Raw genomic sequence first — 12,979 nt, forward strand, 5'->3', positions numbered from 1 at the left:
CACATCTGCAGCGAGGGGCTATGGGGCAGTAATTGCAGACGCACGCATGCAATGCCAGCTAGAGGAGCCGTATTACCTTCTTACGATCAAGGCTTTTATCATGTAAAACGCGTTAGTCAATATCCCTATAAACTCATTAGTGCTCCTGCCTGGCTGGCATCCTCTTGAAAGCTTTTCTCATCCCTCGGGGCCACGATTACCTGATAGTTTTACATTTCTCTCCAAATCTAGTTATTTTCCACAGGAAGTTTCCAAGTATTATCGCCGCTGCCCCTAAAGGGGTTAGTCCGATAAAAAAAAAAATACATGGCCACTTACTTCCAGAAACAGCACCACCCCTGTGCTCAGGTTGGGAATGGTATTGCAGCTCATTCCCATCCGCTTTAAGTGGTCATTAACTTTTCAAAAAACTTTTGATATGTCATAGACACATTATAAAAAGTTTATATCGGTGGTGGTCTGGGGTCTGAGACCCCCACCGATCTCTAGGACGAGGGGAGAGGAGCGTGCATATTGTGCGCTCTCCTCGCTGCTGAGGATGGGATCAAGAGGTCGATGGAGGAGAAGAGAGCGCTATGCGTATCCTAGAGATCGTGGGGGTCAACACATTAAGACCCCCACCGATCTAAACTTTTGAAATCTGACAACTCACGTGATCATCCCCTGACTGATGCTTCTTGCGGGGCGATGTTGTCAGCTCATCTTCTCTGTCCTTGAAGTGATTTCTCTCTAGAAGCTTCTGGGCCGTAAATAATTTATAAGAAGACGGCAGATCTGGATACCGGCAAAGGGAAGACGTCTTCTATTCACTTCCTTCCTTCCATGTTCAGGATGCGGCCAAGATTTCTCCTGACAGGCAGCAGTTTTACAGAAAGGAGGATATTTAGAATACGTCTCAGTGCCCTGACAGCTTAAAGGGGTTCTGAAAGAATGGGGGGGGCCAAACCTCCCCACTTTACCGGATCTCCCCACTTTACCGGACCTCCCCACTTTACCGGACCTCCCCAGGTTCCCCGCTCCTTCTCCTCCAGGTCTGCGATACTCAAAAAAACACCACTGAAAATGCAAAAACGCCAACACAAACCTATGTGTGAAAGCCGCCTTAGGCCTAGTTCACACTGATCGTTTTTTTTTGCGAGTGTACGGGCCGTTTTTTCTTTGTGTTCCGTATACGGAACCATTCATTTCGATAGTTCCGCAAAAAAAGCAGATTGTACTCCATTTCCATATTTCCGTTTTCCGTTCCGTTGAAAGATAGAACATGTCCTATTATTGCCCGCAAATCACGTTCCGTGGCTCCATTCAAGTCAATGGGTCCGCAAAAAAAAGGAACACACATGGAAATGCATCCGTATGTCTTCTGTATCTGTTCCGTTTTTTCTGAACCATCTATTGAAAATGTTATGCTCAGCCCAATTTTTTCTATGTAATTACTGTATATGCCATACGGAAAAACGGATCCGAAACGGAAACACGACGGAAACAAAAAACGGAACAACGGATCCGTGAAAAACGAACCGCAAAACACTGAAAAAGCCATACGGTTGTGTGAACAAGGCCTTACAGACGGGTGTTTCTGCCCATCTGCATCCCTGCAATGCTGTCAGTTCCTACTTGCTCAGCGCCCGTGCTACAGACTACAAATTGCGGTCCACTCCGCTTGTGCATGCGGACCCTCTGACTTGAATGGGTCCGCGATCCACAACATACAGTCAAATATAGAACATATCTTTTTGCGGTGCGGAGGCAAGGACTGGAAGCCCACGGAAGCGCTTACATTCCACGCCTCTGCACCGCGAAAAGATAGATGAAGTCCTATCTTTGGTCGTATCTGGCGGATACAGACCCATTTATGGTCCGCAATACGGACACTGAGCCAGTACGCTCGTGGGCATAAGCCCTAAGACACTGGTCCACAATACAAGCACATCAATGCAGCCATAATGCACTCATGTGAACACGGCCTAAGGCAGGTTTTGCACGTGGCGTTTATCGTGGCACTTTTCATGGTGTTTTATAAGCATTTTATTTTATTTTTTTAGCCTTTTATTGCAGCCAGATGTCACTGTGGACATATAAAACACACCACGTACAGTGCGTTTTTCCTACAGACTTCTCTACAGGAATTCAAAAACACCAGGAAAAATTGCTATGTTGAATTTTTTATAAGATACTAAAAAATTTTAACTCAAACGGCAGAAAAGAACACAGTTTTAAAAAGCCTGTGAATCTGTGACCACTCCTCACGTGTCTGTTTCAGTAACTAGGTGTATTCTCTATGAAATATAGCAACTCTCAAAACTCTGCATTGTGCCGTTCCCCAGTTATTCCTCCTGGAAATGGGTATAAACCGATGACTGGGCATTACCATTCACCTTGTCAAAGAGATGTTCCAGGATTTTTATCTCATTGGGAATATATTTTGTAAAACAGACATGTCAGGAGAGCCAACGGATCCGTTTTTAGGCTACCTGCACATGTTGTATAGGACGCACGTGTGGAAAAAACGCTGCATAATTCCGTACTAGAGATGAGCGAATTTCCGCTTATGAAATTCCTGTTGGTAAAAGGTGAACTGCGTTATGGATTCCGTTACCACGGACCATAACGCAATTCCGTGACGGAATGCCTTTTAGATGGTGGCCATTATGTAGTGGCTGTGCTTGGTATTGCAGCTCAGTCCCATTCACTTAAAGGGGACCCCCACTGATCATCTGTTTGAAGAGGCCACGCCACTCCGCTGCCAGTAATGTCAAGTTGGACGCCTCTGTGCTTGGTAAGCTGCAAGGAGGCAGATCGCTGTGGCTTCATCAAAAAGCTGATTGGTGGCGGGTGTCGTACCCCTACCGATCAGATACTGATAATAGGTCAGGGGTAGTAAACACACAGAAAACCCCTTTAGAAAAAACCAGAAGAATGACGAGTCACAGGCCAAGGAAGAGGACACCGGTCGCTGAGGTGCTACAGCCAGGGGACAGACCCCCCACTGATCAGATATTAATGAAATATCCTCAGGAATCCCAGAAATCCCCTTATAACTATTTTTTATTTTATGTTTTTATGTTTTTTCATGTTTCTTTCCCTTTATTACCTCACAATCCAGTTACAAACACTGCATTTTCCAAATGAACCGAGGGGCAGCTGTAGGAACCTGACCCAAGGACTGAGAGCTTGAAAATATACCTTGGTCACATGGTAGGGGTCAGCTCTAAGCGTCTATCCATTGTTTTCTACCCTTAAAGGTTTGTCTGGGTTCATAGCTGAACCCGGACATATCTCCTCCTCCCCCCACTCGGCCCCTCTGACATGAGCATTTTCTCCGTCCTCTCCCTTCCCCCGTGCTGCATCGCGCAGGGCAAGGGCGGTTTATATTTTACACTGCTAGGCAGAGGCTTCCACCTAGCAGTGTTCCCGGTGACGTCACCGGCGGGCTTTGGCTCTGCTCTAGCCGTTTTACAGGCTAGGACAGCGCTGAAGCCTGCCCATTATTGCCGGTGACGTCACCGGGCTCACTGCTAGACAGAAGCCTCCACCAAGCTTACCCATGGAGAACCCGGCGGCACGTCACCTGATCGCCAGAAAAAGCCCTTGTCCTACGTGATTCAGGGCAAGGGAGAGCATCGGAGCACTAAATGCCGGAGGGGCTGAGTGGGGGGAAAAAGGGATAAGTCCGGGTTCTGCTCTGACAACTGCTTTAAGGACGCAAAAGAAGCCGTACCCCTGTACAGTACTATAAATAAAGATTGTAAGTGTTTAGATCGTCCGTTATTTCTTTCCCGCTTGGTCTTCTTACATCGGCACATTCTGTAAGCACTGAACTCTTTGAGCTTTAAGAAGTTTAGTCCTTGTAGGCGCTAAAGAAACCGCAGCCTTTCTTAAGGTGCTTTAACCTTTAACTGCTGGAGAACAGAGTGTGTTGGGCGTCTATCGGCAGAGAACTCGCTCCCCAGATCTCTGCCCATTTATACATCTAGAAAACACTGTATATGAAGAACCCATGAAGCCGCCCGGCTCCGACCGCGACTCGGGTTTAATACTAAAACCGGCAATTCTGCTTATAACTATATAAGAGGTTGTTTAATGTATTCCTCCTAGGGCTTCTCCAAGACAGAAAGTGATGATATTGCTGGGATTAACGTTAATTGGAAGGGTCCAATCTTTAGGATTCCCACTGATCCTTAGAATAAATGATTTCTGCTTGCTTTAACAGAATAGAAACATTGTAATGTCTGAATACCTTTCCTGAGCCCACGGGTTGGTTAAAGGTTATCAGTATAGGTCAGAGCTACCAGACATCTGTGCCACTGCCCTGTTCATCCTCAAACTGCGGCCCTCCAGCAGTTGCAAAACTACAACTCCCAGCATACCCGAACAGCCTACAGATAATCAGCCTACAGCAGGGCATGATGGGAGTTGTAGGTTTACAGCAGCCGGAGGGCCGCAGTTTGAGGATGCCTGGCCTAGCCTAAAACACAGTAACAAACTCTCAGTTTGCTATTGGAAACTGTTTAAAGGGAATCCATTTCAGCAACTTTTCGCCTGGAGACGGTGTAATGCAGCGCCATGCCGTTACGTTCACATGCCAAAAGTTGCTGACCGTTTCCCTTTTCCTTTGTCTGCATGATATGACGGTAGATATAAGGCTGCACAGTGATGTCAGTCCTGTAAGCCATCACCAGACCATACTGCAGAGAACGATCTCCGCAGACCCCTTCTGTTCACCCCCATCATGTGGGCGGCTCATCAAGCCGTGTAATGTGTCCCAAAGTGCACTGCCTTATATCTAGGCCACATATGCACTCAGAGCACAGGCACATTAATATACGACCGCCATATACACGGCTGGTAATCGTCTAATGTACCAATTCTGTTCCTGTATAGATCAGCAGAGCAGCACATTTACGAAGCCATAAATATCAGTCAGCGGTGACAAGTTCTCCTAGATGTCACCTCTGAAGGTCTGACTTCCAGCACCCTGGAAATCCGCTGTCTGACGGGGCGTGGGCAGCAGCCTCTTTATAGTACACCAAGAACAGCGCCGTCCATTGTATAGTGGCCGTGCTTGGTATTGCAGTTCAGTTCCAATCACTTAAAGGGGAAATGCCATTCAGGACACTGGGGCCATATTGCTAGGAAATGCCCCCAATGTCTGATAGGTGGGGGGTCCCACCTCTCGCATGCATGGCCAGCCTCCATTCATTCCTATGCGAGCGCTGAAAATAGCCGAGCTGGCTCGGATATTTCAATCAGCCCCATAGAAGTGAATGGGACGGCAGCTGCGCTTCACATTCATTTCAATGGGACTCCCAAAAATAGCCGAGTGCGCTGCTCAGCCTTTTTTGCTGCCCCCATAGGAATGAATGGAGGGCGACCCCGCATGCACGGTGCGGGCTTCGTTCTAAGTATAGATACAGGTCCTGCACCTATAAGATATTGGGGGGCATATCCCAGTGTCCTAGATAGGAACACCCCTTTAAATGGAATCTGTCAGCACATACCTCAGTATTAAAGATGAAAAAGTAGGAAGAACACTGTCTGATACCTTCTGTTCTGCTGATTCAAACTTTTAGAATTAAAGGGGTGTTCTGACCTTGTCATCAGTGATGACTGACACGTCCATTGTGGCTTGTAACCAGGCTATGCTCACAATGTACAGCAGGCGGTCCAGGAACATAGCATCTGACCGCGCTGGTCTGGTAGGCAACTTTTGATAAGTATCAATGGAAAAGTTGTTATTCTCAACAAGAGGGAGAACAATGAAATAAAAAAAATGAAAAAACTCTGAATACCCCTTTAAACCAGGCAATTCTGCTTAGAACTATACAATAAGGGATTGTTATTTATTATATTCCCCGTAGGTTTTCTCCAAGATTAAAAAGTGATGATATTGCTAAGATATGCCATTAGTTTATCATCATGAGGGTCCGACCTTTGGGACCCCCCACTGATCCTTAAAGTGAATGAGACGTAAAACTGGTTTAGTGCTGCAGACCCTTTTGCGGGGTCCCAGGTCGGACACCCCAAGATAAAAAAAAGAAAAGAATTTCATGCACGTGGTGCTGGTGGGAATATTTCTTAATATTCACTCTATTTGCTGAAAACAACCATGTAGGAGACTGCACTAAATAATTACATGGCATGTGGTGGGGTGTCCTACTATAAGCTATTGGATAACATAGGGCCCATATACTATTCTTGCACAGGGGCCCAGTGAACTCTGTTCTGACTAATGGACCATGTCTCTTCTGCCAGAGCCATAAAGCGTCAGTGCAATATTGCTATACAGTACCAGTACATGACCTCTGTCTGCACTATAGCAGCACAAGGCCCCATACAGCCAGGGGCGCACCTAGCCTTTCGGCTGCCTGAGGCGAAAACTGAAACGGCGCCCCTCCATGCCAATTTCTTAACCTAAACCCTTTGCCTCATTGCCCATGGCCCTTGCGCTGCCCCCCCCCCCCCTCTTGCCCCTACCTGGTGCTGCCTCATCGGTGGTGCGCCCCTGAATACAGCCACACCTATAAGGAAGGGATATGCACGCCAGGTTTCACCATCTGTTTTTCAGCATCAATTTATTCTGAAATATGTAAAAAATATATATACTAATGAGTAGAAACAGATGCTGCATTATCATACTTCAAAAACATGAAGCCCACATATTCCTTTCTCATACAGCGGAGGTCAATGCAGGACGGATTTGAATGTAAAGCATCTGTTTCATCCATATTTTTATCTCCTTAGAAAAGAAAAACAGACGCTGAAAATCACTGAACAATCTCACATTGGTAACACACAGTGGGGTCACATTATTATGACCGCCAGCTAATATCGCCAATATCCGCCGCGTGCAGCACAGACAGAAGATAGAGGGGGTAGGGGTGTGTGGCGAAACCAACCTCGCCACTGGGTTTTGGAGAGGGCTGTTTAAAAGCCTCTTGCCTCAGGATTATGGCCCATAGTAACTTGAAAGGAGAAGACAGACCGGCCACACAGCTTAAATCTGTCTGTAGAATTGTATTTTATGTTATTATGCGTTCGGTTAAATTGTATGTTATGTGAGGGTACCCAGATAGCTAATATTATTGTATTCGTGTATTCTGAGTGCCATTCACCTAATGATATGCACTCAGACTTGAGCTATCTGGGGATATGTTAAATGTCTGTGTTTGCTGTGGGGGTGTGCCATTGTGTGTTTAAATGGTGATGTCTGTCCTGTTGTCTCCACATGTGTATTGGTGATTTCCCTTTGTCCTGAGAGATAATTGGATTGCCTTCGGTTGTCTCTGGGACAGATAGGAGGAAACCATGATGCATTGTGGGGATATGTTGTATCTGTTCTGTGTCGCAGTCTCCCTTCTGGTCCTCTAGGGGGCGGGAACGATTGGTTGCTGTACTTGCATTGTGTGTGTTGTAAGGTATTGATTGGTTGGATTTCAAAACCCTGTGGGCAGTACTATGTATGTTTCTTATGAATAAAAGGGGCTGTACCTAAAGTACAGTCAGAGCACTGCTTGACCCTCAACACGGAGCCTTGTCTCGTTATTGGGGGGATTCCCTGTATGCTGTTAGAGACTGATTGCCAGGAGTGTAAGCTGATTGGATGCTTTTCCTGTTCGTCTGCTGGCAGCTATTCGCGAGGTTCCAGTTTGGAGTGCTATTTTGTATCCAGTTCGGGAGTTTGGTGTTCTGCAGTAGCTGTGCCTGTCTCTCAGAAAGGGGCATATCGCCTAAACGGATTTTAACCCCTTGTCTGCTGAAACGGTCCGTTACAGGGTGACTCCATGAGGTCCAGGTAGGTGGCCACAGGTATCTGGAGCCACGCTGACTACAGTGCATGGAGGAGGATCTATAGAGAGAACAGGGATGATCAATGTGGTCCCACAGATGCTGGATGGTGCGTGGAGGAGGATCTATGGACAGAATAGGATGATCAGTGTGGTCCCACAGATGCTCCACTGGGTTCAGGTCTAGAGAATTAGGAGGCCAGGGTGGTACTTGGAAGTCTTGAAGCCTTTTCTGCAGACGCAGCTTCATTAGCAGAGGTGCAGTGACCATCCGTCTTCTTCGGAGCCCCATAGGCAGTAGGGTTCGCTGAACTGCTGTGTTGGAGACTCGTCTGGTATCCCCCTGTCCATTTTGGCCATGAGCTGCTCCACTGTAGAGTGGCGATTCGCCTTCGTGCACCATCGTAGCCGACGTTCACCTCTCATATCAGGGGCACATGGTGCCCTGCAGTTTCCACGTTGTTTATTCGCAACGGTGCCATTTGTCCACTCACCGTACATTTTCACCACAGCCGCACGAGAACAGTTCACACTGCGCAGTTTCAGAAATACTGCCACCCTTTTCCCAAAAGCCAAAAATCAACCCTTTTTGCAACTCTGATAAATCGCCCATTTTACCCATGACCGTAATGAAGGATATGTGTGCAAAAAGCCTATCACACACCTTACATACCCACCGAGCCTGCTCAGCACACCTTATATACCCACCGAGCCTGCTCAGCACACCTTATAGACCCACCGAGCCAGCTCAGCACACCTTATAGACCCACCGAGCCAGCTCAGCACACCTTATAGACCCACTGAGCCAGCTCAGCACACCTTATAGACCCACCGAGCCAGCTCAGCACACCTTATAGACCCACCGAGCCAGCTCAGCACACCTTATAGACCCACCGAGCCAGCTCAGCACACCTTATAGACCCACCGAGCCAGCTCAGCACACCTTATAGACCCACCGAGCCAGCTCAGCACACCTTATAGACCCACCGAGCCAGCTCAGCACACCTTATAGACCCACCGAGCCAGCTCAGCACACCTTATAGACCCACCGAGCCAGCTCAGCACACCTTATATATCCACCGAGCCAGCTCAGCACACCTTATATACCCACCAAGCCGGCTCAGCACACCTTATATACCCACCGAGCCAGCTCAGCACACCTTATATACCCACCGAGCCAGCTCAGCACACCTTATATACCCACCGAGCCAGTTTAGCACACCTTATATACCCACCAAGCCAGCTCAGCACACCTTATATATCCACCAAGCCAGTTTAGCACACCTTTTATACCCACCAAGCCAGTTTAGCACAGATGACTTCCTTCATGAGCTGATGACACTGAAAGTAGGAAGTGGTCAGAATAATGGGACTCGACTGTGTAGAACCACAAAGGGCCAATGTGGTAGTGCCATATGTAGCCAATATAACAAGGCCACCTACAGTACTGCTAATAAGAATGGAAGCTGTGCTATATGACCTCCAATAGATACGTGCCAAAATTATGATGCCAAATAATATAAGTTGTAGTAATGGACTGCCAAGCAAAGTGAATATGCAATATCTATATACACACCCTTGTGACGTCATCATGATGACATCACACTTGGGTGCTTATATCTGGAGTTAGGCCAAGGATGGACTGGGAAGTTAAAGTGGCTCTAGGGAAGAAAAACTAAGTGGCCCCATGTTGTAGGTGGGTCCAAACTGACAGAAGGCGGGGCCAACACGTGTAGGCGGGACAACAATACCATAGTAAAGCACAAAATACTGCCCTAACAGAACTAAACATGGTGCAGCACAAGATACTGCCGCTCGTGCAACGGTAGGAAACATTCTCATCGCCATAAGAACTGCAATACAGTTTAATTCAGGAGGGCACGAGGTGCCTGATGCTCCTACATTAATAAATGCTTAGATCATCAGATCGTTATGTACCTGGCTAACGGCCATGAGGAGAGCTTTGGTTGCCCCATAGGCATCAGCCCACCAGGAAATTACCCTGTAGGGTCTATGGCCAGTCCACCCCTGGGAGTAACCCCCTCCAGAAAAGCACCTGAAATGTTTTTTTCCGACAAACCACCGTTATTCTAGTATCGTGTCACCCTGCTTCATATTTGTGAAACGTTAACGGTGTCTCCCATTGGAGAAGAGTCTGTGTATCCCTATGGGGCTGTGCTGCCATACTGCTGCTATACTGCTCTACTGCCATAACATCAGTAAAGCTGGACTGTTTCTGAGGCATCTGCAACATTATTTGCAACTTGCAGTATTTTATTCCTGCATTGAACTCTGCTTACAATGTCACAAAACTTTTATGATCTGTAGCCATGTGCTGGAGGTGGCAAGATGGACCATGCCCACCGGGCACTATGGCTGCTGATGCAGGGGAGCGGCCTCACAAATGTTTTGTAAATGCAGAAGAGTGACACAGTGATAATATACTGCCATACAGAGTCCAGTGGTAATATACTGTCATACCTTGCTCAGTGGTAATATACTGCTATAGAGTGCCCATTGGTAATATGCTGCCAAACAGTACCCAGTGGCTATATACTGCTATACAGTGCCAATAGTAATAAACTGCCATACAGTGTCCATCAGTAAAATACTGCCATACAATGGCTAGGCATAATATTTTGTCATACAATTCCCATTGGTATCCTACTGCAATATGATGTCCAGGAGTAAAATAGCAAGCCCAGTATAATATACTGCCATACAGTGTTCAGTAGTAATATACTGCCACACCTTTTCCAGTGAAAATACAATGCAATGGAGAGTCTAGTAGTAAAATATTGCCATACAGTGCCCAGTAGTAATATACTGCCATGCAGAGTCTAGTAGTAATATACTGCCATGCAGAGTCTAGTAGTAATATACTGCTATACAATGTCCTAATCAATACTTCTTTCTAACCAGTTAGCGTCACTAAAATGTCAGTCTAATATCATAATGCTGCTCATACTGTGCCCCAGCTTATGTACCCTGTCTGTCTGTGCCCCAGCTTATGTACCCTGTCTGTCTGTCTGTGCCCATACCATGTTGTAGCCATTGATATCCCATGAACACACGGTCACCTCATCTGTGTATTTTCTGCTGAAAGGAAGCTCCATGGAGCGACCCATGAGCAGCTGGTGAATGCAGACAGTGGTAATAGCAGCTGTGCCCTCCAGCCTCTCCCAGCATGCCCTCCTGCTGGGACATCTACCGCTTTCACCGCTTTCTGTGAAGACGTCTCATAAATGTCATATTTGAAATAGATAATTTTTTATATTTTTATTTGTCACTCTTTGAGCAAAAAATGTCCATGTCAAAGGCAACCTAAAAGGGTAGCTGCACACTGCAGATTTGTAATTAGAAATCCGCACCAAAAACAAACAAAAGAACGCACCTAAATCCGCACCGTTTATCGCGTTTTTGATGCGTATGTTTATGCCGTTTTTGTTGTGGATTTTCGTGCACATAATTTGCATCGTGTGCAGGTAGCTTAAGGATGTACATATAGAGAGATGGCATAGCCAATAAAGTCCCAATACACTAATCATGAGAGACGCGTAATATTCGGGATATAACGAGCGCTGCACTGGTATCAGTATACTTTTTTTTTTTTTTATGAAAAAATGTAAATAAAAAAATGTATACTGATACCAGTGCATTATATCCCAAATTTTACACGTGTCTCTCTGAATTGTGTTCTGACTCCTGGTGGATGTGCAGTGGTCTGGGCCCCCTCCGTCCGGGAGGGGTTCTGCCATAACTCAGTGTCGTGCTCGGTGTGCTACATGTGGAGGGGATGGGAGATTTACCATCTTATTTGTCACACTCGGGGCGGCGTGCCCACATGTCTCTTTTTCAGTACAGTAATCCTGGTCACAATGTATCACAATACAGAGTCAATGCTCAAACACAATGATGGCACAGATCAGGGGTAATGTGCATTGTGACTAGAGATGAGCGAATTTCCGCTTATGAAATTCGTTCACACTTCGTTTGTTGGTAAAAGGTGAATTGCGTTACCACGGACTCGAACGCAATTCTATGACTGAATGCATATCGGAATGCCTTTAGAGGCATTGCGTTATTGATTCCATCATAATAGAAGTCTATGGGCTGCATAACGGATCCGTCCCATTTCCGTTATGCAGAATAGGACTCCCCTACATAACAGAAAGGGGATGGATCAGTTTTGCAGCCCATAGACTTCTATTATGACGGAATAAATAAGGGAATGCCTCTAAAGGCATTCCGATATGCATTCAGTCATAGAATTGCGTTATGGTCCGTGGTAACAGAATCCATAACGCAATTGACCTTTTACCAACAAACTAAGCGTGAACGAATTTCATAAGCAGAAATTCGCTCGTCTCTAAATGTGAAGTCAAGGACAGATTGTTACACACAGTGAGGTCACAATATCATCAGGTGCACAGTGATGTCACAGAAAGGGATACTTAACACAGTGATGATGATGTCACAGCTCCTGGATGAATGTCACAGTGATGACAATAAACAGTACAGTATTGGGAAAATATTAGGTGATGTCACATTACAGGAATCGTGCACGCAGTAAAATCACAGCACATGGAAAATGGACACAGTGATGTCACAGTCAGACATCATAAACATAGTGACTTCACAATACACAAATAATACACACAGGAGTGTCATAGAGAAGGGATAATGCACAGTGATGTCACAGAGAAGGGATAATACACACAGGGATGTCACAGCACAGGGATAATGCACACAGTGATGTCACAGAGAAGGGATAATACACACAGGGATGTCACAGCACAGGGATAATGCACACAGTGATGTCACAGCACAGGGATAATGCACACAGTGATGTCACAGCACAGGGATAATACACACTGTGATGTCACAGCACAGGGATAATACACACAGTGATGTCACAGTACAGGGATAATAAACACAGTGATGTCACAGTACAGGGATAATACACACAGTGATGTCACAGTACAGGGATAATAAACACAGTGATGTCACAGCACAGGGATAATAAACACAGTGATGTCACAGCACAGGGATAATACACACAGTGATGTCACAGTACAGGGATAATATATACAGTGATGTCACAGTACAGGGGTAATACACACAGTGATGTCACAGTACAGGGATAATATATACAGTGATGTCACAGTACAGGGGTAATGTACACAGTGATGTCA

The sequence above is a fragment of the Bufo gargarizans genome, chromosome 11 (genome assembly GCF_014858855.1).
Source record: "Bufo gargarizans isolate SCDJY-AF-19 chromosome 11, ASM1485885v1, whole genome shotgun sequence".
NCBI classification, from domain to species: Eukaryota; Metazoa; Chordata; class Amphibia; order Anura; family Bufonidae; genus Bufo; species Bufo gargarizans.